The 12,629-nt window shown below is 38.4% G+C and overlaps 1 protein-coding gene across 7 annotated transcripts in view; it reads left to right on the forward strand.

The window, feature by feature from the left end:
• The window catches only part of KIF16B (kinesin family member 16B), a 134,020-nt gene that overhangs the window by 32,664 nt on the left and 88,727 nt on the right, over nucleotides 1-12,629 (forward strand). The window lies entirely within an intron of this gene.

Consider the following 12,629-nt stretch of genomic DNA (forward strand, 5'->3'; position numbering starts at 1 on the left):
TAGCAGTTTGAGTGCAGATCCCAGAGAGCAACTTGGTGATTTCCATGCTGTGTTTTTTGAATTATGTAGACTGATAAACTTGTCTTATCAGCATATATCTTTGCCTCTCTGCTGTCCAGTTGTTCTGGTAGGTTATTATGTTGGCATGTGGCTCTTGAAAATGGTATTTTTAGGTGATGTTCTAATGGGCTACTTCATGATTCCATATGAGTGCACCCAGAAGAGCAATTCCCACAGTTTGGTTTCCATGGAATGCACTGATGTTTTTGCCAAATGTTTTAACTATTCTGCTAAATAAAAATCTGGAAAACAAACCGTAAGCTTTCATGACTTGCAGTATATGCTGAGAAGACACTTACTCAGAGTGGAATTCAAGCAAGCATGTTGTATTTTAAAAAATTCTCCTTAGCGCTGATCTGAGACTTGTTTTTGCAGTTGATTTTTGCTGTGTATGACTTTTTAATGGTGTTAATTTTTATTTTAAGTTCACCTCTGTGTCTTTTATCTGACTTGCAAGTAAGTCAAATGACTCTGTGCTTAAAAATAAAGCACAAAGAGCTTAGAGAACAGAGCAGGACTGGAAACTGCCTAGCAGATGGCATGACAGAATGGGCTGTTTAATGTCTGTCCAGAAACTGAACTGGGAATTACCATTTGCATATTCCTCAGATGATTTAGGTCCAGTTTTACATTATTCCTCTGTTTTGTAATTCTGAAGCATCTATACAGATATACTTCTATATACAGGTATTTCTTCTTTTTTACTCAGGTGTGGACTGGGGAGTTACATGAGAATTGTTGAGTTCTATGTAGAGAATTGGTAAATTCTAGTCTGCAAAGTGAACTTGATGTAGCTGGCCTGTGGAAAGTCTTAGCTTAATGTTGGAAATATACTGAGTCTTCCATAGATATTGCAGGGCTGTATGAAGTGTTAATATATGGACTGAACAACTCAAAGAAACAAGGGAGAGCCTTATTTGTTAAATAGCCATAAAAGCTTTCAAAACAGGGAAGCTGTAATTCTGCCCTTCTGGTACAGAGCTTTTGTTGGATTAATTCATCCAGCTTCTGTATTTTTCTACATGTTGCCATTTGAGCATATTATTTTAGCATGTTTCACTTCTGGGTTAAAAGCAGTGGAGTTTTTTCTCGGCCCTGAAAAAAACTGAAAACCTGCAAAAGAATTCCTGATTTTACTGCTTTAGTTTGCCACATTTTACTGAGGCTATCTGTATTTTTATTCCACTTCTTGTTTAACAAATCTGGAGATCACTGCCAGCATATGAATGGGAAAGGGCTATATGGAGGCTTGCCAGGCTGCATAGGGAAAGCAGGTTTTAAACCAGAGGAAGCAATATTTCTTGTAAAGGACTCCTTCCCTGGCTTTATTTCTTTATATATGTAGGTACCACTTCTTGCATGTGCAGGTCATACAGATTGCTTCTGAAACTTGAAGGTCTTGGTGCCCCTTTAGAAATAATACTGTGCTCGCATCACTGCAGTCACAGCTGCAACTTTTCTGTGTTGTTCACCAGTAGCTTTCAGAACATTCTTCATTAAGGACCTTAGAACGTCATGTTTAAAAGCTGCTTCTCTTTACCTTCTCCCCCCTGGGTAAATAAGTGTGGTTTGCAGGAGATTTGTGCTGGCTGTATGGAGGATTTTGGTAATTTCTTGGCTATGCATTGTTCCTTGACTGTGTGATTTGAGCTTGGTTAAATGGTAATTCTATCTGGGATATGTGTATTGAAAGATTCTTTGAACTGAGCTTGAGCAGGTGAGTCTTGTTTGTGGTCATTCAGTTAAAACTTATAAGTATTTAACTCCCCCCCCCCCCCATAACTACACTAGGACAGACTAATGCTGAATCCATTCTTTTCTAATCTCTTTGTTATTGTTCAGAAGTTGAAGAAATTGTTGAAATTCTTCCAACTTATTCACACTTCAGAGTTACTTTGAACCTTGCTTTATGTGTTACCAGCAACAACTAAATGCTAAATAATAAAGCAGAATGGAAAATTCTGTCAGATAGGAAGAAAGAATACTTTGTGAAGGCAAGTTTTTGATTTAAAAAATACTTGGCAGCTTAAATGATTTCAGTCAGTACTGTGCCACAGGTACAGCTAACATGCACATCCCAGCATTCTTCCTTATTTCTGCTTGTAGCTTTTAACGTGCTTATTCCCCTTTGCCATTTTTTCTCCATGACCCTAAGTTACAGTTGCCATCACAGGGTGCATTACCAGTTTGAGGATGTGTAAGTATTCTGTCTGTAAATGTTGTCAATTCTGAGTACAGTGCTGGATCTATATGGCCAAATGCTTGTATCGGCTGCAAATGCTGTGTATGAACCATATGTCCTGCTGCCTGACTGGACACATCCTGGAGCAGTGGTGGTAGTGGTGATAGTGTACTCTTTCTTCCATGCATTTGGAAGGATCTCTTTTGTAGGGAGGCTGTCTGAGTTCGTATGGAGTATGAAGTACTGCCAAGTCACATCCAAAGCCAAAATCTTCCCGCTATCATCATGCAAAGATTAAGATACTGCATGCATTTTTAAAATGGGTTTTGAAAAGGGTTTTAAACTTATGCTAACTCTCATGAAGTATCTGTCATTGTAGCATGGCAGCTGCTCAGAGTTGTTATGTGTCTGAAGGGACAAGCGTTGTTTTTGACAGTGATGTTTATCTTCATTCTTGACCTCGTCGCTGTAATACAGTATGACACTTTAACCTTTCTAACCTACTGGTAAATTCTGTCCTCTATGCCTCTTTTTAATTGAATGGAGGATATTGTTGTGGGTAGTAAGTAGGGAGAATGATGCTTAGCATTTGTTAAAATACTGCATTGAAAAGCTAAGTGATGGTGTTGATCTAAAGCTCATAAACTTTGGGCTGTTTTCTAAATGTCATCAGCTCTCACAAGAATTGCACTGTACAAAACAGCACTGCTGTACATCACTTCTCTGTCTTCGGGTGTCTTGCAGCCTCAGCACTTAACTCCACGATTTTGATTCTTTTCTTCCTCTCATTGAATCTCTTTGCTCTTTGTTTTTCTTTCCCTTCTGTTAGTGTTTTTCTTTCCTGTTCCTCTTTTTCAGGGATGTGGCTGTTCTGACCATATGTGTTATCACAGAATCCTAGAATTGCTCAGATTGGAAAAGACCTTAAAGATCATCAAGTCCAACCACAGCCTAGCCATACTACCCTAACTCTAACAACCTCTGCTAAATCGCATTCCTGAGCACCGCATCCAAACGGATTTTAAACACATCCAGGGGTGGTGACCCAACCACCTTCCTGAGGAGCCTATTCCAGTGCTTAACAACCCTTTCTGTGAAGAAGTTTTTCCTGATATCCAACCTAAACTTATCCAGGCACAACTTGAAGCCATTTGCCCTCATCCCATCACCTGTCATCAATGGGAAGAGACCAACCCCATCATTTACTGGCATTGTTTTACTAGTATTCCAATTTGTGCATATTCCAATTGCTTTCTGTAACCTTCAGCAGCTTTTGTATTAATTCTTTAAATGTACTCTCTAGTGCTCTTTCCCCTCTGTCTTTTAAATTTCTTCTCCCTCTTACTATTGTGGAGAGATTGCTATAGTAGTTTAGTAGTATTGTATAGTATTGTTAGCTTTTTGCTTCTTTGGTGCATGTTATTCTTACCTAGTGTTGTTTAAATGCTCTTCTGCATGTTTGTGTGTATGTGTTACAGAGGATTTAGTGTTTTATTTCGTTATGCTGTTATTGGCTTCTGATGGTGTCATTAGTGCTGTACAGGAGAGCTCAACTGATGTCAGAGAATGCAGAGATTGGTCTTCCCAGAGTCTGAAAGGACAGAGGTCTTTCCTCTGTGTGTATGTGTCTAATTCTCATGATCAATATTTGAAGTAGTAGCTGCTGCTTCTGGCTTTGTCCAGTTGGACTGAGTGGCACAGCCCTGCTTCTATCAGTGGCATTAATTCTGCTGCAGTACTTGACTGCATTGTGTAAGTACGTTATTGAGTGCTGCTTATTTGACCTTTTTCTTTTTCACACCCTTTGGTTGAGTATTAGTTAATAGTACATTTTCTTGCTAATAATGTCCATTTCCAAGCGTTAACGTCTACTGTTGTTTGTGGGTTTTTACTTAGTTAAAATATAAGTTAAAGAAAAAATATTCATGCATACCTCTTTCTGAAGGAGGCGAAGAACTGTTGCATTGCCATGATGAGAGAGTACAGACTAACATTAAGCACTTACTGTGGTAGACATGTTCATCTAAACATGGCTTTTAAGAATTGCAGCTATATCCAGTGAGGACACTGGGAAACCAAAACTGAAAGAAATTGTGTTCCTCTGGATAAAGTGCGGATTAGGGTGGCAGAAGCTAATAGATTTTGACTTTAATCATTTCCTATCTGTGCTGGCTTACATACTGAAGTAAACTCTGTCAAGAGCAGTCCATTGTGCTCTATATAAATTCTGCATTAGTTGGCACTTACTTGCACATTCAGATAATATATATTTTTTAACCCACGCTGCTCGGTGATATTTAAGCACATTTATCTCCGTTCTCTTGCCTATAAGGCTAAACATACATCACCATTTCCTGCTTTATGCCACTTTGTTAGTTTATATTAACCTTGACTGTTTGAGGTCCTTTTCCTCTTCTCACTTGTTTTGTATTCTACCTCAGCACTTTGCCCTTTCAGCGTTTGTTTTCTGCATTCTTTCCTTTTTCCTTGAATTGGCCTCCAATAACTCCATAGCTTATTTCTGTGCTTTACTCACTTCAGCAATTTAGTCGTGTTAACCTAAATCTTGTCTGTTCTGACTTAATACGTCTGCTCATCTTTATCCTCACTGACATCTTTCTCAGCTCCATCTTTCTCTGCAGTGACTCTTACAAGGAGAGAGGCAGCAGGCGGGGATAAAACAGATTGAAGGACTTCTCCCTTGTTTGAACATGCTCAATTCTCAAGTGCAAAGGGCTCTCAATTAATATCTGCAACTTTCACATTACATCCTCCTGTCTGCTAAATGCACATGGTTACAAAGCAGAGATGTGTAAGTTTTGGGTTCTTGAAGAACAAACTCTAGATTGTTATTTATTTTCCTAAAATTTTTAACATCATTGGTTAATGATAGTTCATGTCTCATAGTGTGCTTCAGTAGTTATAGCACTTCTCCCACTAATTACTTTTGCAACCAGTAAAACCAACGTTAGGAACATAATGCTTAATATAGTTGTCCTAGATAACTAATGAATAGCTGAATATATACTGAATATTTATTCATTACACACACATGTGAGTATGTAAAAATGATGACAAAAACAACAGGTATTTGTAATCATTCAAATCACCTCAATTATTTTACTAGTAAGTCCTAGGAGATTGCACGTAATGCAAGTTTTCACAAAGGACACAAGTATAAGATTTAATCCAGCCCTCAGAATGTGAACGTGACTGGGACTTTTTGGCTGTTTGCCTCTCAAACACAGGCCCTAAAATGATTCTGTTGGAGGCCAATGAAAAAAAAAAAGTTTCAGGAATGATGTGTATTTATGTACAAACCGATGTATGCATGATAGTGTATTTAAGCTGTTCATTTTCAGCTTTGGCATATGTGTTTATTTGTATGTTTGGCAGGAATAACACTTGTTAAGGATTTTTCACATAGCAGTAAGAGAATAATTTTTGTAAAATTGTTGCTAGTTAGACATGTTGGTGTTGCATTTTGGTTAGAATGTGTAATTTTGGCTGTGCCTAAAGCGTAACTGTATAGTTTCAATGACACTTAAATCTGTACTTTAGTTAAGCAATTTTTAGTTGTTACTGTATAACTTCTATTTATCACCTCAGTGTGCTTTCAGTTTCTGTTTCATTTTTACAAGCTATGTCCCCTGCATGTGGATTTTAAAGATGAGGCTTTAGGATTGCTGCAAAATTAAAACAGGATCGAGTGCCTATGAAGAGTTTAAGGCATGCTATTCCTGCATTTCCTTTCTGTTTTTGATAAGCTGATGGAACAAGTGGGATTCCAGCTCTAATTCTGAGGTTGGTTGTTTGCTCAGAGCATCCTCTCTACCCAGCAGTTACGTAATGTATGCACATACCTCAAACTGGTTTTGCATGGAAAGGTATGAATGCACATTTGCATTAAATGGCCTCTTACATTATGCTTGATGTGGTTCCCTTCAGCTGGTCTGTGAAGGCTATGAAGAAGACAAGATATTAAGAAGGGTTCAAAAGAGTCGATGTTAATTTTTCATGTCTGTCTTTCTCAGTCAGAAATCATGCAGTAAACGATCGATTCTTTTCCTCTAGAAGCCTGTTAAATGCGGTACCTGTTTCTTACACTAGATGTCACTACAGATACAAAAATCAACTGCTTCTGGATGTGTGATTCACGTTTAATTCAGGTTTAATTCAGATATTTTAAGGCAAAATGATTTGCAGTATCTTGACTTTCATTGCTGAAATACTGAAATAAGATTATTAGAATGCCAAAACACTGGGTTAGGAGCAGGTCCTGAAGAAGTTGAGAGACTGTTTTGACAGAAACGTTTCTGAACAACAATTCACAGGTGGGATGATGTGTAAAGTGATTGTGCACATTCAGGATTATCACAGTTATTTGTCAGTATCTTTTTCAAATTACTGTATATCTAAAATGTTTGACAAATTACTTCAGTTAAAGACTTAAAAATATATTTATTTTCTCAACTTGAAAGCTCGGATATTTTAGGGATATTGAAGAGCGGGTGCTGGGAGGGATGGTGTCTCTTACTTGACCAGGTAATATACTGTAGACGTAGATGCAGGGCATTTAATTTCTGCTTTTTTAAGGAAGTTGTTTGGATAACAAGGAGATGTTTATAGTTCTCAGTCCTTGTATGACACTTAAGCACAACTCCTCCTGCTGGAGTCATGATATCTGATGTCTAGTTTAGCTGTCACCTTGACCAGCATTTGTTTTCTGATCCCTAGCCCAGTGCTTTGTTTTTGTTTACTTATTTCTAAAATGTGGCTGGCAGTAGTTGTAGTCATACGAGCTTTTTGTTCTCTGGGGCTTGGTTCACAGAAGCACACAGGAAAGAAAACATACTTCTGATTTTCTCTCGGTGTGATAAAGTGAATGTATTTACCTGTCCGGATCGTAATGCTGTTAGTCAGCACACAGATTTCTGCTTTGGTATTTCAGTTTGGACAGTGATCATCCAAACTTTTTTTTTTTCTCTAGCCTTTAACAGACATTGCTTTTGATACTATATTTCTAATCAGATGCCATTATTGAATGATGATTACTGCTTTACTTGATCACCTCCCTTCCTTAATTGCAGCATAGTATAAACAAAGAGAGAAGAAAATAGAAAATCCTATAAAAGCTAAAAACCAAAAACTTTAACATTGCTTTTTCTTTAAGATAACAGCTTTCATTGCTCACCAGTGATTTATTTTTTTGTTTTTAGTACTTTGCCCACAACAACATTGAATTGCTGTTGTAAGAGAAAGGGGGAAAAAATACTAAATTGGGAACCGGTGCTACTGATGTACTGTAGCTCTTTTCCTAATAGAAACACTATTGAAAATGTCCCAGCCACCTGGGGAACACTGAGTGCAGCAGTCAAAAGTAGATTTCAAAAGAAATGGATGTCTGATTTCAAGTCTGTGTCTGCCACCTGTGTTCATCTTATTGAGAAACCTCCTTTCTGTCTTGTAGGCTCTTTAGCTGCTTGCTATGCCTCTGCGGTGGTCTGACCACTTTGAAATTTCAGTTTCAACTAGAAAGATGCAATCAAGGGATGCCTAATACTACTGATTGTTTTTTTTTATTTCAGTTTTAAGCCATTTCTTCCCACTTGAAACCACCTGGACCATCAGAGAAGCACAGCTGGGGGCTGTAGATTCTGAGCTCACCAGCCGTGGATTAAGACAGGATTGAATACTTTGGTTGATCCTGACTGTGCATTCCAATAGAGGCCCTCTGGTTTCTAGGAATAACCATACTCCCAAGTATTTTGCTTCCATCCTTCTCCATACAACTGAGGCCCTGCATGTGTAGATTATCCAGGCCACATTTAGCTTTAATCCATCCCTAGGGCTTGTAGGCAGCTTTCAAATAGAGAGAGTCAGACAGAAAGGGTTGCTTTTGAAATTCTTTCTGTAGCTCAGATGCCACTTGTTCAACAATTCCTCCTGGGCATTTGGTGCTTTTCTATTAATTTTCCTGTGGCTGAAAGGAGAGCTAAACTGAAAGCAGAGGTAGCTCCTGATTTAGCCTGTACAAAAAAGACAAGAAGAAATAAACTCTGAAAGCTGTTTCTTCTAAAGGATCAGCAAAGAGCTAACAAGCAGCAACGATAGAATGTGAAGTCCTTGTTGGGCTTGGTTATGGGAGGCTAAAGAAACATTCTCACATCATGATCTTAGAAGAAAAAAGCAAGTTTGTCTGAGACTTTCACAGGACTGTTTCAAATAATCATATGGAAATGTGTGTTTGATATGAAATACAAGAAGCATTTCATTCTGCTAGTGATTTTTTTGTATTTAGGAGCTTATTACTACACAATTCTGATAGCTTTGAATGCACTGTACTGTTGTGCACCCAGCTTAATGTCTTAATTGGCTACTGAGCATAGTGTTGATTCATGCATAGTGTTGATTCATGCAGTCCTACTGTTCTGAAGTGCCATTAGTGTGATGTTCATTCTTTGTTCTGCACAACTATGGAGCCAATATTTTAATGAAATCCACTAAGGTGGCTCAATCTGCTGCTGTTGCAGTCTGACCCTCCTCTCAAAGGAGGAACAGGTTCATTTTTCTGCCACGCACCTCTTCAGTTTCATGTATTCTGTACTTCAGTGGCTGGGTTGTGTGGGATGAGAATGCTCTGGCAACCAAGCTGCTGCTTCTGCAAAAGATGTTGCCATTGCATTGCTAGTCCAGAAGTCTGTTTTTAATCCTTGGTAGTTAATGGATATTATTCTGCATAGTCCTACTCTTCTCTGCAGTTTTTTTTCAGCAGAGTGGGACGTTTCAGCTGTGGGAGGGTACTGACAGATTTAAAGTAATCTGTGGAAGTAAAGATGATCTTGTAGGTAGATAAACAAAACAGAATTCCAGAGAAGTGTAACACTTCATTAATTCTCTCATCTCTCAAGAAACACAGACAGTAAAATAGTTTTTAAAAGGAATAAGTGCATTTGCTACAAGACTAGTCTTTTTTTCCTTTACAATTCCAGGACTCATTCATCATCCAGCTTGAGCAACAAATGAATTAGGAGTCCTGTGGATACAAGTCTAGTTCCCTGCATTCTCTTGATTCACTCCCAGAGTACAATCTGTAGAATGAATTATTCACAGGTCCTGTAGACAATATATGATCATGTAATTAAAGACTGTATCCTAATGCACATGGGAGAAGAGGATGAATTAAGATCACCCGTTTCTTTCTATTCCAGCCAGGCCCTTTCCCCTTTTCAGATATGAGCACAGAGAATACTGAGGGCAGAGTTGCTGTCTCTTAGCTGGAAGGTACAATACCTCCTGCTAGGAAGGATCACCAATGGCAAAAAAGAAAGCCTTGTTCTCTGCTGTTAATGTCAGTGTTGAAAGTTGTAGATTTATTTTTCTTTTGAGAATAATATATGCTTAGTGCAGTCACAGATAGAAGGTTGTGAAGAGGTGAAACCTGCCCTGCTGCAGGCATAGCTCACCTGCGAAATACTCCGTGTGCCTCATTTGATGAAATAGAAGAATAGTTTTCCCTTAAACTCAAGCTGGTGACGGCACAAACCAGCCTGCAGCAGATGTTCCAGCATAGAAAGTGGCAGCTTTGATGGTTGAAGTTTTATAAGCCACTGGAAAACAGGATTTTACAGACGAACATCCAGGAAGCTTAAGCAGCCAAGCAGGCATCTATACTTAGAATTAGCCAAATCCTGCAATTCTATTCAGAGATCTTTTTTCCTCTCATGTCAATAGCAGTTCTGTCTGTGCTAGGTTTGAAGTGTCGGGGAGCAGAGATTTCAACCTGTTAAGTTTGTCCTTGTAGTTCCAGGAATGAAGGCCAAGTTTCCTGAAAAATTACATTGAATCTGCCAAGGTTTCTAATGGAAATACTTGCAACACATTTAAACATAGTGTTGCTTTTGGGCACTACTACAATAATAGGGTGTCTGTGTATTAATAGAAAGCTGCATTTCCATGGTGAGCACATGAGTGGGGAAAAAATCAATGAAGAGCAGAAAGGGTATGATGGCCTTAGGAGACCGATAACTGCTCGTGTTATCAGCCCTATAAATCTCTTATTCTTTATGGAAAACTAATGAAGCTATTGCTTTAATTTTAGCTTCCCTGTGTTAGCAGTTGCTCATTTAAGCAGCTCTGCATCCTGCATCTGCATTTTTAATTGCTATTTGGACAGCTCTTGATGCCTGTGTGGGCTGCTGCTGGAGCACCTGTGCTTTAACAGTGAGCTGCCTGCAACAGAACTCCGATGTTCTGATCTCGGTTCTTGCAGACTCTTTTACAGGTTTTTCTTGATTGACGAGGGTGATGTGGCCTAAAAGTGTAGGATGGTCAAAAATCTGATTAGAGAGTTTCCTCTTAGTTGTGGTTTTCTTTATAGTAGAAGTTTCGGGTAGTAGAAGTTTCTTCCTCTTTTAAGACTGAAGTGTCTGAATTGTATGAATTGTTTGTAATTGACTCTAGTAGCCAGTGTGATGGTGCTACATTTGTTGTCATGTTGACTAGAACAACCATGTTTGGTGAGAATTTCTGCCTTATTTACTATGGGTATGAGTGAAGGAGCCAATATTACCTTTCGTAATTCATGATTATATCAATAACTGATCTCTTGCTTTTAAATGAAGGAATATGCCCTTCCCTTCCTTCATTTTATTGAAGTTATAGGATAGTGCAAGACATATTTGGATTCCTCCCCATCAGTGATACCTCATCAAAGACTGTATTGTCCATGTTTCCTCATCTCTTCCCTTAGCCTTCCAAATAGTGTCTACTTTTATGGCAGGGGACTAGTACTTATTTATTTTTATTCTAGAAGCTGAATCTGCATCATGCTGAACATAATATAAACACAGGAGAGACATTTGATATTATATATACAACTCTGTGGAATAAAGAAAAAGGTCGCTCACCAGACACCCACTAATGAATTTCACTCATGCAATACAAAAAACCCATGTTTTCCTAATTATTGTGTGGGATGTCATTTTATTAGGAATCTCAAATCTTTCAGTTCTTTTGAAACAGATTTTTATTTATTTTTTAGCCCATAGTGTTTTGCATTGGCTGAACTTTGTGGCAAGTATTTTGGAAGGGATCCAGACTGCTGAGCAAGAAGAGTGTCTGTAAACAGTTCCAATCTGAAACTTAAGTGAAATGGTCAGGTCTGCTTCTTCCTGTCTTTTTAGGAATTACTTCTAGTACTCCCAAATCAGATTTCACAGTGTCTTGAAATCATTTCTTCTCCCTCCTTTTGTTTGCTCCTCTCATCGTAGGATCATGGAATCATTAGGGTTGGAAAAGACCACTAAGATCATGTAATCCAACCATCAGTCCATTGCCACAGTGCCCACTAAACCCTGTCACTCAAGGTGACACCTACCCTTTTCTGGAACACCTCTAGGGACAGTGGCTCCACCACCACCCTGGGCAGCCATTTCCAATGCCTCACTGCTCTTCCACATCTGGAATTTTTACTCTTAGGTAAATTCAAAAGAAATAATTAAGAGTAATCAGTCTGCAACAAGCCACTTAAGAGCTCAATCTGTTTTAAAAATACCAACTTCTGTAGAGCTTCCTATTAACTGTAAATATTTAACTTCTTGAGAAATCTAGTTTGCAGCATCTGGGCAAACTGTTGCTGAAGGATCTATTCTGATTTTTTTTTACTCCAGCTTTGCTTTTTCCATCAGCACATTTTTGCTGAAAAGAATGTATCCATATGAGCAGATCTTTAAATTGTTAGTTATTAAAGTTTGTACAGTTATTTTGTTCTGATAAGGTAATGTTAGGCAAAGAAGGATGCTGACACAGCTCAAGAAGATGTCATCTTGGAAAAAGCAGTGATTGGTCTTTGCTGTTTTTCAGTTGGATGTTGGGATGTTTATTTTGAAGATGAATGGATTCAGGGTAACAATTCAAACTTTCATATCTTAGCTATGATTGGAAGCTTGATTGCTCTAACGAGTAAGGTAAGCTGTCCTGAAGCTTTAAAAAAAAAATCAGGATATCTAATTGTGGATTATGTTTTGCATGAAGGGATGACATGTCCTTAGTTGCTTTTTTTTTTCCCAGTGGGATCTACCTGTCACTTTTGCTTCTGCAGCTGCTGTGGTGGCAGCTCTTTAATGGGAACTCTGAGAAAACTGGGGTTTAGAATACTGATATGGCAATTCTTCTGCAGAGTTAATTAATTGACTGACTATGTGCTGCAGGGATGCTCAGAATATTTGGGGGGGGAAAAAAAGTATGCTTAGGCAGAGTGATCGTTGTATAACAAAGAATTAACTGTACTAAGAGCAAGAAAGAAGAGAGTATGGTTCCAGTTTTCTGGTGTTCCTTTTATTTGTTAGTATGCTCCTATAGGAAAAGCACACATCCATATGCCTTT

Source organism: Lagopus leucura, unplaced genomic scaffold (assembly GCF_019238085.1).
Source record: "Lagopus leucura isolate 7727_CA_CO unplaced genomic scaffold, USGS_WTPT01 Super-Scaffold_73, whole genome shotgun sequence".
Lineage (NCBI taxonomy): Eukaryota > Metazoa > Chordata > Aves > Galliformes > Phasianidae > Lagopus > Lagopus leucura.